Source organism: Symphalangus syndactylus, chromosome 1 (assembly GCF_028878055.3).
Source record: "Symphalangus syndactylus isolate Jambi chromosome 1, NHGRI_mSymSyn1-v2.1_pri, whole genome shotgun sequence".
Classification (NCBI taxonomy): domain Eukaryota; kingdom Metazoa; phylum Chordata; class Mammalia; order Primates; family Hylobatidae; genus Symphalangus; species Symphalangus syndactylus.
The window spans coordinates 36090458-36106004 of NC_072423.2; the positions used below are offsets into that span (position 1 = coordinate 36090458).

The 15547-nt window shown below is 44.7% G+C and overlaps 1 pseudogene; it reads right to left on the minus strand.

The window, feature by feature from the left end:
• Positions 1 to 1473: 1473 nt before the first annotated feature.
• On the minus strand, positions 1474 to 2407 carry LOC129489566 (large ribosomal subunit protein uL10-like; annotated as a pseudogene).
• Between the last annotated feature and the right edge of the window lie 13140 nt (positions 2408 to 15547).

Genomic DNA, 15547 nt, shown 5'->3' on the forward strand with positions numbered 1-15547 from the left:
CCTTTTCTGTTTGGCTGTTCCTGAGTTGTATCCTTTACAATAAACCAGTAAACAAAAATATTTTTCTGAGATCTGAAATGCATTCTAGCAGATTATTGAACCTGAGGAGAGGGTTGTGGGAACTGCACATTTATAGCCAATTGCTCAGAAGTTCAGTGACCCTGGACTTGTGACTGGTGTCTGCAGTTGAGGCAGTCTTGTGGGACTGAACCCTTAAATCTGTGGAATCTGACACTAACTAACTACTTACAGTTAGTGTCAGAATTGAATCAAATTGTAGGACACCCAGTTGGTGTCCAGAGAATTGGAGAATTGGTTTTTGGTATTCGAAAATACTCTGGAATGACACATGTATTATCCCATACTGAATCCTCTCAGCAGTCTTATAAGTACAGTTATCATGGTCATTGTACAGATATGGACCCTGAAGCCCAAAGAGATTAAGTAATTTCTTCAAGGTCAAACAGTCAACAGTACAGGCAGGGTTCAACTCCAACCATCTGACTCTAGACCTATTTGATATTATATTAGTCCATTTGTGTTGCTATAAAGGAATACCTGAGACTGGGTAATTTATAAAGAAAAGAGGTTTATTCAGCTCATAGTTCTGCAGGCCATATGAGCATGGCACCAGCATCTGCCTGGCTTATGGTGAGGCCTCAGGAAGCTTACAGTCATGGTGGAAGGGAAGGGGAGCCAGCATATCACATGGCAGGAGAGGGAGCAAGAGAGAGAGGGGAGGTGCCAGATTTTTTTAAACAATCAAATCTCAAGTGAACTAATAGAGTGAGAACTCACTCTTGTTACACATAGGACCCAGCCATTCATGAAGGACCCTCTCCCATGACCCAAACACCTCTCATGAGGCCTCACCTCCAACATCGGGGATCACAATTCAACACGAGATTTTAGAATGGACAAATATCCAAACCATATGAGAAACCTTAAGGAATGAAAGGAGAGTGACATGGTCCCCATATCTGTGAGTGCCCCAGCATATCAGCAGCAGAAAGAAAAAGGCTCAGTTCTGAGTTAGTTGGTCTGCACTTGTTTATGCAACAAGCATTTTTGAAAAGTCTACTGTGTGCCTATGTGAGGCACTGTGTTGGCTTAAGATGACTAAAATAGAGTCTGCACTGCAGAGCTTGGGATCTAACACCAGGAGCAGCTAAGTGTGCACAAGTTATTACAGAGGAAGAACAGAACATGATCCATGCCATGGAAGGTACAAAGCACGGGGAATTCAGGACAGGCCAAGCATTTCAAGCAAGAGTCATCATCAGAAAGTTGCAAGCTCTTTAAATAACTTTTGTTCTCTGTTTCAGCTGAAAAACTGAAAAACACTACCTCACCTCAGGGGGTCATTCTTTTTGTTTGCATGTGTCTTTTTTCTTTTCTTTTTAAGAGAAGCCAGCCTTTATTTCCTTGTTTTGCAAATAAAGCTAGCTGAGTTTGTTGCTTTTCAGTGATTAGTCAGAGACCAAATTCCATATCCTCCTCTGACTCTTCCTTGGCTTCAACTTTGTCTGGGGCTGCAGCAGAAGTAGTAGCAGCAGTATCCACAGGAGCAGCAGCCACAAATGCAGATGGAGCAGCAAAGATGGCCTTGACCTTTCCAGCAAGCAGGAAGGTGTAATCAGTCTCCACAGACAAAGCCAGCACCCATTTGTACCTGCTGATGATAGAATAGGGAACTGATGCAACAGTTGGGTAACCAATCTGCAGACAGACACTGGGAACATTGCAGACACCCTCCAGGAAGCAAGAATGCAGTTTCCTCTGCCATGTCAAGCACTTCAGGGTTGTAGATGCTGCAGTTGTCAAACACCAGCTGGATAATCAGCTCAAAGGAGGAGGGGGAGATGTTCTGCATGTTCACCAGTGTGGCTTCACTGGCTCCCACTTTGTCTCCAGTCTTAATCGGTGGCCCCTCACTAAGGATTTCAACAGAGCCCCTGAACATCTTAGTTCCTGATGCCAAAAACCTGTAAGAAAGGTCTTCTTGGGCCCCAGACCAGGGTTCCAGGTGAGGATAGTGACTTCACATGGGGTAATGGCACCAGCATAAGTGGCCGCATGGCCCTGATCTCAGTGAGGTCCTCCTTGGTGAACACAAAACCTACATTCCCCCGGAAATGAAATGAGGCAATGGTTTCTCCAGAGCTGGGTTGTTTTCCAGATGTCCTTGGATAGCCTCATGCATCATGGTGCTCTTGTCTGCCAGCCTTCCCTTGCAGGGACATTTGGATCTGCTGCATCTGCTCAGAGCCCACATTGTTTACTCTCACAATGAAGCATTTTGGATAATCATCCAAATGTTGGATGACCTTAAGGAAGCAGTTGGACTTCCAGGTCGCCCTGTCTTCCCTGGGCATCACAGCAGTGTGTCAGGGATTGCCATGCAGAGTTTTAAAGACGATGTCATTCTCAAAGGATGCCTGGAGCGAGTTGCATGTGGCTTTACAAAAAAGCATGTAAAAAATCAAATGCCTGTTGTCTGATGGCTGCAGGTGAACCTACTGTTTTATGCCTTATCCATTTGTGTGGAGTGCAGAAAGTTCTACCCCCAGAGAGGAGCAAGAAGCTTTGCCTGTGGGGTGCAGGGCCTGCTATGACCGTGGCACCTCTCCTGGAGGACCCAGAGTTTCAGCATCTCCTCCTCCCTGTGATAAAACAACAATTCTCCACCATCTGGCCCACTCACCAAGACTGCCTTGTTAGTGGATCTCAGCAGGTGAGGCTTTGGAGCACAGGCACCAGGTCAGCCTAATACAGAGCTGGGAGGCACTCTCAGGGCAGTCCTGATTTAAAATGCTATCCTGTTGTCCCAGGTATAAACCAAAAATAAAATTCTAAGGCCCCCCCAACCATCTGAATAGACCCCTCCTTGGGGCCAAGGGCATTCCAAAGTTAACCTGAACAACTAGTTAGTTCAGGCCATGATGGGAATGGGGAGCTGGACATGCCTCGTTATACCCTCCTCCCTTTTGAATTACTGACAAAACAGACTCTTTACGTCTGATAAGAAACATTTGCAATCCATTCTCTCTGAAGCCTGATACCTGGGGGCTTCATCTGCCTGATAAATACTTGGTCTCCACAAACCTTTATCATAACCCAGACATTCCTTTCTATTGATAATAACTTTTAACGAATTGCCAATCAAAAAATCTTTAAATCTACCAATAACATGGAAGCCCCCCACCCCTGAGTTGTCCCACCTTTCTAGACCAAACCAATATACACCTTACATGTATTGATTGATGTCTCATATCTCCCTAAAATGTATAAAACCAAGCTGCACCCCAACCCCCTTGGGCACATGTTGTCAGGACCTCCTGAGGCTGTGTCATGGTCCTTCCTTAACCTTAGCAAAATAAACTTTCTAAATTGACTAAGACCTGTCTGAGAGACTTTTGATTTACACAGGTGTGCCCTCCCACTTGTCAAACTCAGTCCTAATTTTATGAAAGTTGGTCACTGGAAACTTAAGGAAGGATACCCTGAAGTGCGAGTCAGGAATCTTGGGTCCTGGGCCCAGCTTTGTCACTGATCTGGGTGATCTTAGATAAAAAAACTTCATAACCTGAAGTTTCAGCTTTCTCATCTGTATAATGGGGTGATTGGTCTAAGTCGGTGTTTCCCAGTGGAGGTTGATATGATTTGGCTCTGTCCCCACCTGACTCTCCCTTTGAATTGTAATAATCTCCACACGTCAAGGGTAGGGCCAGGTGGAGATAATTGAATCATGGGGTGGTTTCCCCTATACCATTCTCATGGTAGTGAATAAGTCTCATGAGATCTGATGGTTTTATAGATGGGTGTTCCCTTGCACAAACTCTCTTGCCTGCCAACATGTAAGATGTGACTTCGCTCTTCATTTGCCTTCTGGTATGATTGTGAGGTCTCCCCAGCCATATGGAACTGTGAGTCAGTTAAACCTCTTTCCTTTATAAATTACTCAGTCTCAGGTACGTCTTTATTAGCAGCATGAGAACAGACTAACAGAGGCACTACTGACTTTTCAGTTGGGATCATTCTTATGTGGAACTGCTCATATACAGGGGTTAAGGATGTTTAATGCCCCTTGACATCTGGTCTCTAATTCTCAGTTATAAAGCTGCCCATCCTCAGTTATTATGAAAACCAGAACCACACCCAAACATTTCCAAATGCTCCATGCCAGGAGATGGGGTGAGTAATGTCACCTGGTTAAGAGTTAGTGAACTAAGTGGTCTCTACAAGGGCCTTCCAACCAGATGATTCTCATCAATAAATGTTAGGACAAAGGGTTATGCCAAGGCCATCTCCCTCCAATACTTGAGGTACAGTGTGTCAACAACGGCTTTGTAAAAGTTTTATCAATAGAGACCTACTTGGTTATCATGATTACCGAAGTATTGTGTGTTTCGCTATTGGTGTTTTGTTTTGTTCCATCTAATGCCTACAGTTGTATGAGGCATTGATTTGAAGCCATTTAGGTCCCAGTAAAATGTCCCAGCTTTTTATTCCAACTACACAGAACATCCATTCATGTGATAATGAGTTTGCTGCTGCTTCACCTCCTCCGATAGGTCTGCTATTTCTAATTTGTACCTCTTCTTACCTATCAAGTAAAGCTCATGTCAACCTAAATAACAGAGAGAGGATCTTTAAAAGAAAAGAGATTTATTTGTGCCTAGGCATGGCAATGGGAATATGCATGCCAAATAAAACTACAGAATTGTACAATACATTACACAATTGTTTTGAAATAATTATCCTTGGCTATGAGGGTCACCACCAGTCTGATGTTGAACAGGCAGTTGCCGGGCAAATGTCCTTGCAGAAGTATTTTTTGTGTAAGGTTGTGATGGCCTTTGTGCAAGATTGTGGTTTTGTTGAGTTTTTAAACTCAGGCATACATGTGTGAGAACACTCTTCCCATGGCCTTCTCTAGCTCTATTTGTTACAGTTTTCTTCACATTAGTGACTCTATTTTGATTATGACAGCTTTCACAGTCAAATACTAAGACTTTCTGGTTTTGTACCACAAATTAAGAAAAACACAAAAATGCCCAAGTATCTTTCCTAGAGCTGAGGAAGTTAGTCTTTCTTAGATTTCTTTGTTTTTGTTTTGTTTTGTTTTGTTTTGTTTTGTTTTGTTTTGTTTTGAAAACAGGGTCTGGGTCTGCCACCCAGGCTGGAGGGCAGTGGTGTGATCTTGGCTCGCTGCAACCTCTGCCTCACAGGCTCAAGCCATCCTCCCACCTCAGCCCTCCAAATAGCTAGGACTACAGGTGCACACCACCATGCCCAGCTAATTGTACTTTGTATAGAGATGGGGTTTCACCATGTTGCCTAGGCTGGTCTCAAACTCCTGAGCTCAAGTGATCTGCCTGCTTTGGCCTCCCAAAGTGCTAGGATTACAGGCGTGAGCCACTGCGTCTGGCCCTTTCCTGTACTTCAATTGGCCACTGTAGCATTGGGCTTGACAGCTTACTGCCTCCTTGTGGAAGCCCTTCTACTATCAGCAAAGGGTGGAATTTGAGCTGCAAATGGCCTCACTTTGCTGTTAATTGAAGTGGTGCAGCATCCTGTCTTTAAGGGATTTGAATGTCTGTGTGTGCTTATGAAGCATGAATAGGTGATGACTTTCTGTCTAAGAATCTCTTTTGAAAGTGACAGCCTGTGCTCCCAGCCAGGCCCTCAGCTTTGTGGTGCAACTCAGAACCAAGACTGCTCTGGGGCTGTGGTTTTGCTTAGTACACACCTGTGACGTGGGGCTAATTGTGTTGTGTTTTGAAATCTCCTCTTCTTCCAGCCCAGTCTTCAGCAAGCGTCCTGTAAAATGAAACGCTTGTCACGTTAGGCTTTGTGGCTCTCCCTCCTGAGCCACCTGTGCAGGATGCTATGGCTGGAATTAATCTGCACCAATGGGAGCCTGATCCGGTGTTTGGGGATGGTGGAGTTTAAGCTGGCCTCACTGTATCTTTCTGCTCAGCCCTGCAGCCCGAGGGGGCTTCTCTCTGGTAGTGACAGACAAGACAGGACAACTCAGAGGTGGGTGCTGAGAAGTCAGCCTGGAGCAGGATCCAGGGGCCGTGAATGCTTTCCTGGCTGACAAGCACAGGCCAGGCAGAAATGCACCAACTGGAGAGAGGCCAGAGCCCACCTTCATTCATCAAGGCAGGTAGAAAAGTGGCACTTGTTATTGATTGCCCTTGACTGTATTATTGCTACGTTGAAATATTACATATTCTGCTCTGTGGAGAGTCCGTCGTAAAATGTGCTTTCCCTGAGAATGTCCCGCTGTGCAGAAAGAGGAAGCATTTAAAATTTTGTCGCTACCCCCAGCCATTGCAACATCATTCAGTTCTGTTATTGATTTCTTCAGGTTTTCATCTCACATTTCTTTTTGCCAACTCTGGCTAACAGACCCTCACTGACTCACACTTTGATTATTGTTCCAAGCTCTAGGATAGAAACAAAATAAAGAGTAAGTGTTTATCTTCCCACAGATCAAAGACCTTACAAGCTCCCCCCAAAAGAGCATTTATTAATAATTCTCTGATGGTTGCTGTAGAACAAGTCAAAAGTTCTGATTGTCCAAAATTATCTGAACATGCACTAGGAATAGACAGGGGTGGGATCCTCACTGCCTCAGCCCCACCCCACTCCTAACTACATCCATATGCCTTGTGCAATAGGCACTTCTAGCTGGGAAGGATCCAGCACCCCTTGCTGCCTTAGGGAAGTGAGGAGGAAGCGGCCGGCAATAGAGTCAGAGAAGGAAAGACAACCTCATCTCCCAGAATCCTCAGGCAGCCACCATAACCCATTCAGCCTCCCAGCTTTGCAAATGCCCTAGGGCACTTGGTTATAATGCTCTATTTGTGAATCATTCTTAATTACTCAATTTTAGAAATCAATTTGTGTTATGTTGATCCAAATCTTGCTATTCTGGGACCTAGATTAAAAAAAAAAAAAAACTTTAAAAAAGCAAAATAGAATTTGGCTGTGTGTTGAAATTTCACAGGTTGCAGCAAGTACAACAGGGATATATTCTGAGAAATGTATCATTAGGTGATTTCATCATTGTTTGAACATCATAGAGTGCACTTCCACAAACTTAGATGGTACAGCCTGCCACACACCTAGGCTCTATGGGGTACCCTATTGCTCCTAAGCTACAAACCTGTACATCATGTTACTGTATTGAAAACTGTAGGCAATTGTAACACAATGGCAAGTATTGGTGTCTCTAAACACATCTAAACATAGAAAAGGCACAGTATAAGTACAGTTTAAAATATATTTTTTTAATTGTACACCTGTACAGGGTACTTAACATGAATGAAGCTTGCAGGACTGGAAGTTGTTCTGGGTGAGTCAGTGAGTGAGTGGTGAGTGAATGTGAAGGCCTAGGACATTACTGGACACTACTGTAGATTTTATACACACTGTACACTTAGGCTACATTAAATTTATAAAAAATTCTCTTCAATCATAACTTTGGCTTACTGTAACTTTTTTACTTTATAAACTTAAAATTTTAAACACTTTTTGACTCTTTTATAATAGCTTAAAACACGCATTGCACAGCTGTACAAAAATATTTTCTTTCTTTATATCTTTATTCTGTAAGGGTTTCCCTTTTTTTTGAGACGGAGTCTAGCTCTGTCACCCAGGCTAGAGTGCAGTGGCATAATCTCGGCTCACTGCAACCTCCACCTCCTGGGTTCAAGCGATTCTCCTGTCTCAGCCTCCCGAGTAGCTGGGATTCCAGGTGCCCACCATCACATTCAGCTAATTTTTGTAGTTTTAGTAGAGAAGGGATTTCACTGTGTTGGTCAGGCTGGTCTCGAACTACTGACCTTGTGATCCACCTGCCTCAGCCTTCCAAAGTGCTAAGATTACAAGCGTGAACAACTGCGCCTGGTCTACATTTGTAATTTTTTAAAAAACTAATATTCTCAGAACGAAGCCGGGTCCAGCTGCATTTGCCCAATAACAAGAAGCAGACAAACTAGGAAATAAGGGAATTCATTGCTGTAACCGGATACAAGGAGAAGGCCCGAGATAATTCCACCAGACCAACTCAAAGTGCTACAATTTTCTTAGTGCTTATATAGGTTGGGGTTATGTGCCTATATGCAGTATAGCATTTGCCTAAGTCTGTTGGTAACTAATTTTGTTTCAGCTAGAAGATCAGAGGCAAAAAATGCTCAGTTTGATTGAAAGGGCCCAGTACCTTCAGGCCTGTCTACTGTAGTACCAGAGTGATTATTTCTATCTTAGCTCCTTTACAGCTTGGTCCAGAGAGCTGCCTTATGCTCTCCAATGAATCTATTCAAACAGCTGCCTCTGTTACCTTGACTTGTCTCAGTTTCCGTTGACCTGAGATGGGTCCTGGCACTAGGAATGTAAGGCTGTCTCTATTATTTTGACTTGCTCCAGGTTAGGGAGAAGCCCATGAAAGGCTCCTACTGACCATATGTTTCATTTCTAGCTTTGATGTCTGGGCACCGATTTCCCCAGGTTTAACTATTTGCTCAATGTTAAGGCAGTGCTGTGGAAATTTGTCTGTGTAACTGGAGAGCTATGCAGGCCTGTCTGTGTGCCTGGCATGCAGGCCTGTCTGGGCAATTGTCAGGGAGAATTGGCCTGCCACACTAAGACACAAACACACACATTAGCCACCTCCACAGAGTCAGGATCAGCAAGATAGGATCAGCAAGATGTGTCCAGGTGATAGGAATTTCTCAGCTCCGTTATCATCTTACAAGACCACAATCGTATATGCAATCTGTCTTGGCTAAAATATCGTTAAATGGCACGTGACTGTGCTTAAACTGGATTCAGTCACTATTTCCTACAATGACACTTGTAATTAGAACACAGGGTCTTAATTCAGAATTTATTTTCTTAGTCTTTTACAATAGAACAAGTGTTGGCAAACTACAACCCACAGGCCCACCCCCTGTTTTTGTAAATAAAGTTTTGTTGGAGCACAGCCACACCTACTCATTTACATATTTTCTATTACTACTTTTGCTACAACAGCAGAGTTGGATAATTGGGACAGAGACCATATGGCCTGCAAAGCCTAAAATATTTACTATCTCCCCTTTGCCATCTCCTGTCCTGGAATTACCAAAAAATAACTAATGAAAACACAAATGTTTCTTTTATGGTCAGGGTGATAGTTCTAGCATATGGGCTTTGCCTTCAGACCAACTTAAGTTCAAATTCCAAGTGTCTTTCTTACTAGCTGTGGGATCTGGTGTAATGTGCAGCCTCATTTTCCTCTGCTGCAAGTAACAGATATCTCAACTCAAACCAACTAAAAAGATTATAAAAAGTGTCATCTCACATAGAAGGAAGTAAGGAAGTCAAACAGGATTTCAGGGTTAGCAGATTAAAAGACTCCAAGGCCCCGGTTTTCTAGCATCTCTCTCTCTTCCTGCCACTCTCAGTGATGTCTACATGCTCAAGCTGATAGCAGGAGAGATGCAGCAGTGCCAGACAACACATCTAGACTCAAAGATTTTCAAAGGACTTAAACTGATTTCCCTCTGGTACCCTCTTGGGATCAAGGACAAACTTTCCCAAAGCCTAACAACTGGTCTTCTCTCCTCTCTCATTAGCAGGTAACATGGCCATTGTTGAACCATTCATTGGAAAGAGGAATAGGATTGCCCGCATGCTAATCATGCCACATGTAGAATTGAAGATGAAGTCAAATTCTGCAGAGGCACAGAGCTGCAAAAGGAAAAAGGAAATATCTGAACAAAACTGGGATTAGGAAGAGAAACGGAGGATGCTAATTCTGAGAAAGCAACCAAGAGAACCCACTAAACTGGCCATTAAAATGTTTCATCCCTTACACAGGTCATGGACTAAGAAAAAAAGAAAAGAGAAAAAAGTGTTTCATCCTTCCAAACACCTTTCTAGAACTATTTTGTTCTGCCCTACACACTCCCATCAAATGATCTCACACATGTTCAAGTGCCAGCTGATGAGCTGTTGGCTTATAAATTCATATTTTCAGCCCAGACCTTTTTACTGGGATCCAGATCTATATATCAAACGGCCTTCTTGAAATCTTTTGGATATCCCAAAGACACTTCAAGTTCAGCTTTTTAAAAAGCAGATAGAGGATTTTCAATACCCTCAACAACACAAACAACCCACATCTCTGCCCCAACCAGAACCATGCACAGTCTCCTCTATCCCAGTGAGTGGCAACATCATTCATCCAGGACAGTAGCCTGAAACCTGAAGGTATCCTAGACACTTCCTTCTCCCTCACCTGCTTCTATCCAACCATCACCTGGTCTACTGAATTCAGCTCTTCCTCTCTGTCACCAATATTGCTCATGCTACTGAGAGACAGGACTAGCTGGATTTCCTAGACTGACTAAGAATCCCTAAGCCTAGCTGGGAAGGTGACCACATCCACCTTTAAACATGGGGCTTGCAACTTAGCTCACACCGACCAACCAGGTAATAAAGAGAGCTCACTAAAATGCTAATTAGGCAAAAACAGGAGGTAAAGAAATAGCCAATCATCTATTGCCTGAGAGCACAGTGGGAGGGACAATGATCGGGATATAAACCCAGGCATTCAAGCCGGCAATGGCTACCCTCTTTGGGTCCCCCCCCTTTGTATGGGAGCTCTGTTTTGGCTCTGTTAAATCTTGCAACTGCGCTCTCTTCTGGTGCGTGTTTGTTACCGCTCGGCTGGAGCTGAGCTTTCGCTTACTGTCCACAACTGCTCTTTGCCGCCGCCGCAGACCCGCTGCAGATTTCCATCCCTTAGGATCCAGCAGGGTGTCCTCTGTGCTCCTGATCCATCAAGGCGCCCATTGCCACTCCTGATGGGGCTAAAGGCTTGCCATTGTTCCTGCATGGCTAAGTGCCCAGGTTCATCCTAATTGAGCTGAACACTAGTCACTGGGTTCCACGGTTCTCTTCCATGACCCACGGCTTCTAATAGAGCTATAACACTCACCGCATGGCCCAAGATTCCTTTCCTTGGAATCCGTGAGGCCAAGAACCCCAGGTCAAGAGGCTTGCCACCATCTTGGAAGCAGCCGGCTGCCATCTTGGGAGCTCTGGGAGCAAGGACCCTCCCGCCCGGTGACATTTTGGTAACCACGAAGAGATCTCCAAAGCAGTGAGTAATATTGGACCTCTTTCGCTTGCTATTCTGTCCTATGCTTCCTTAGAATTGGAGGAAAATACCGGGCACCTGTCGGCAGGTTAAAAATGATTAGTGTGTGGGAGGCTGAGGCAGGAGAATGGCGTGAACTCAGGAGGTGGAGCTTGCAGTGAGCTGAGATCGCGCCACTGCACTCCAGCCTGGGCAACAGAGCGAGACTCCGTCTCAAAAAAAAAAAAAAAAAAAAAGATTAGCGTGGCCACCGGACTTAAGACTCAGGTGTGAGGCTATCAGGGTAAGTGCTTTCTAACAACCCCCAACCCTTCTGCGTTGGGATGTTGGTCTGCCTGGAGCCAGCTTTCACTTTCAATTTTCTCGGGGAAGCTGAGGGCTTACTAGACGCAGAAAGCTGTCCTCCCGAACTCCGGCATTAGCCAGTCGAGATCACGGTGCAGCTGGAAGTCTCTGCTCAACAGTCGCCCATGCGTGCGCCCCTACCTTTCCTTCTGGCCCATACCTCCTGGGTCCCGACCACGACTTTCTTGAAAGTGTAGCCCCAACATTCTCCTTACCTCTGAATCTACTTCCCCGATCCTTACCTCCTAGGTACTAATGGTTCAGACTTTCATTTCATCTAGCAGGTTGTATCTCCAAAGGGATCTAAGGAAGCTCTATGCTGCGTCCTTAGGCATCTAGGCTATAAATCCAGGGACTGTTATTCCTGATGTCCCTCCTGATTTAGGTATACAGCTCTCAACATGGGCAGTTATGTGGGACCCATTCCCTACCACCCTTGCCAGGGCCCCAAGTTTGTAATGGCAGAGGAGAGAGTGCCAGACAGAGGAGAGAGTGCCAGACAGAGGAGATAGAGCCAGATGGAGGAGATAGAGCGAGATGGAGGAGAGAGAGACAAAGAGGGAGTCAAAGAGAAAAAGAAATAGTAAAAAAAAAAAAAAAAAACCCCAAAAAACAAACAAAAAAAATAGTGTGCCCTATTCCTTTAAAAGCCAGGGTAAATTTAAAACCTATAATTGATAATTGAAGGTCTTCTCCATGATGCTATAATACTCCAATACTACCTTGTCAGTGTAAACAAGGGCGTAGCCTGAAAACACTGAGACCACTGACAACCCGTAGCTTTCCTAACAAAAATCCTTAACCCAGTAACCCACGGAGGCATTCAGTCTGTAGCGGCAAATGCTTTGCTAACAAAAGAAGGTAGAAAAGTAACTTTTAGAGGAAACGTCATTGTGAGCACACCTCACCTCAGAATTATTCTAAGTCAAAAAACCAAAAAAGTAGTTTACTAACTCAAAATTAAGTATGGGGCTATTCTGTTAGAAAAAGGTAATTTAACACCAACCACTGATAATTCCCTCAACCCAGCAGATTTCCTAACAGGGGACTTAAATCTTAATTACCATACAAAGGTCTGACCAGACCTAGGAGGAACTCCCTTCAGGACAGGACGATAGATGGTCCCTCCCAGGTGACTGAGGGAAAAACCACAATGGGTATTCAGTCATTGATAGGGAGACTCTTGTGGAAGCAGAGTTAGAAAAATGGCCTAATAATTGGTCTCCTCAAACATGCGAGCTGTTTGCACTCAGCCAAGCCTTAAAGTACTTACAGAATCAAAAGATTATCTCAGCCCTGACTCAAAACCTTACCTACACCTTCTCTGAAATGAATTTGCATAAGAACTGTTGTTTATGGGAATGCATCTTGATGGGGCAGCTGGGTTGTTATGAAATAGGAACCCAGCCCAGCTCTAGGACTCACCCCTGAGCACAAAGGCAATGTTGGGCATGCTGGTAAAGGACCACTAGAATCCAGCAGCCCAGACCCCTTTCTTTGTGGTCAAGAGAGGCAGGAAAAGGGGTGCAGGGCTGCTACATCAGTGAGCATAACTAATCCGATAAGCAGAGGTCCATGGGTGGTTATGCACCGTGGAAAGGAATAAGCATTAGGACTACAGAGGACGCTCTAGGACTAATGCTCATCGGAAAATGACTAGGGGTGCTGGCATCCCTATCTTCTTTTTTCAGATGGGAAATGTTCCCCCCAAGGCAAAAAGAATTGGGACCAATTTGACCCTCAGACTCTAAGAAAGAAATGACTTATATTCTTCTGCAGTACCGCCTGGCCATGATATCCTCTTCAAGGGGGAGAAACCTGGCCTCCTGAGGGAAGTATAAATTATAACACCATCTTACAGCTAGACCTCTTTTGTAGAAAAGAAGGCAAATGGAGTGAATTGCCATATGTACAAACTTTCTTTTCATTAAGAGACAACTCGCAATTATGTAGAAAGTGTGATTTATGCCCTACAGGAAGCCCTCAGAGTCTACCTCCCTACCCCAGCATCCCCCTGACTGCTTCTCCAACTATTAAGGACCCCCCTTCAACCCAAACAGTCCAAAAGGAGACAGACAAAGGGGTAAACAATGAATCAAAGAGTGGCAATATTCCCCAATTGTGCCGCCTCCAAGCAGTGGGAGGAGGAGAATTCCGCCCAGCCAGAGTGCATGTACCTTTTTCTCTCTCAGACTTAAAGCAAATTAAAATAGATGTAGGTAAATTCTCAGATAACCCTGATGGCTATATTGATGTTTTATGAGGGTTAGGACAATCCTTTGATCTGACTTGGAGAGATATAATGTTACTGCTAAATCAGACACTAACCCCAAATGAAAAAAGTGCCGTCATAACTGCAGCCCGAGAATTTGGCAATCTCTGGTATCTCAGTCAGGTCAATGATAGGATGATAACAGAGGAAAGAGAATGATTCCCCACAGGCCAGCAGGCAGTTCCCAGTGTAGACCCTCATTGAGACACAGAATCAGAACATGGAGATTGGTGCCACAGACAGTTGCCAACTTGCGTGCTACAAGGACTAAGGAAAACTAGGAAGAAGCCTATGAATTATTCAATGTGTCCACTATAACACAGGAAAAGGAAGAAAATCCTACCACCTTTCTGGAGAGACTAAGGGAGGCATTGAGGAAGCCTACCTCCCTGTCACCTGACTCTATTGAAGGCCAACTAATCTTAAAGGATAAGCTTATCACTCAGTCAGCTGCAGACATTAGAAAAAAACTTCAAAAGTCTGCCTTAGGCCCGGAGTGAAACTTAGAAACCCTATTGAACTTGGCAACCTCGGTTTTTTATAGTAGAGATCAGGAGGAGCAGGCAGAATGGGACAAACAGGATTTAAAAAAAGGCCACCGCTTTACTCATGGCCCACAGGCAAGCAGACTTTGGAGGCTCTGGAAAAGGGAAAAGCTGGGCAAATTGAATGCCTAATATGGCTTGCTTCCAGTGTGTCTACAAGGACACTTTAAAAAAGATAGTCCAAGTAGAAGTAAGCTGCCCCCTCGTCCATGCCCCTTATGTCAAGGGAATCACTGGAAGGCCCACTGCCCCAGGGGATGAAGTTCCTCTAAGTCAGAAGTCACTAAGCAGATGACCCAGCAGCAGGACTGAGGGTGTCTGGGGCAAGCACCAGCCCATGCCATCACCCTCACAGGGCCCCGGGTATGCTTGACCATTGAGGGCCAGGAGGTTAACTGTCTCCTGGACACTGGTGCGGGCTTCTCAGTCTTACTCTCCTGTCCTGGACAACTGTCGTCCAGATCTGTCACTATCCGAGGGGTGCAAGGACAGCCAGTCACTAGATACTTCTCCCAGCCACTAAGTCATGACTGGGGAACTTTACTTTTTTCATATGCTTTTCTAATTATGCCTGAAAGCCCCATTCCCTTGTTAGGGAGAGACATTCTAGCAAAAGCAGGGGCCATTATACACCTGAACGTAGGGGAAGGAACACCCGTTTGTTGTCCCCTGCTTGAGGAAGGAATTAATCCTGAAGTCTAGGCAACAGAAGGACAATATGGATAAGCAAAGAATGCCCATCCTGTTCAAGTTAAACTAAAGGATTCCGCCTCCTTTCCCTACCAAACACAGCACCCCCTTAGACCTGAGGCCCAGCAAGGACTCCAAAACATTGTTAAGGACCTAAAAGCCCAAGGCCTAGTAAAACCATGCAGTAGCCCCTGCAATCCTCCAATTTTAGGAGCACAGAAACCCAACAGACAGTGGAGGTTAGTGCAAGATCTCAGGATTATCAATGAGGCTGTTGTTCCTCTATACCCAGCTGTACCTAACCCTTCTACTCTGCTTTCCCAAATACCAGAGGAAGCAGAGTGATTTACAGTCCTGGACCTTGAGGAAGCCTTTTTCTGCATCCCTATACATCCTGACTCTTAATTCTTGTTTGCCTTTGAAGATCCTTCAAACCCAATGTCTCAACTCACCTGGACTGTTTTACCCCAAGGGTTCAGGGATAGCACACATCTATTTGGCCAGGCATTAGCCCAAGACTTGAGCCAATTCTCATAC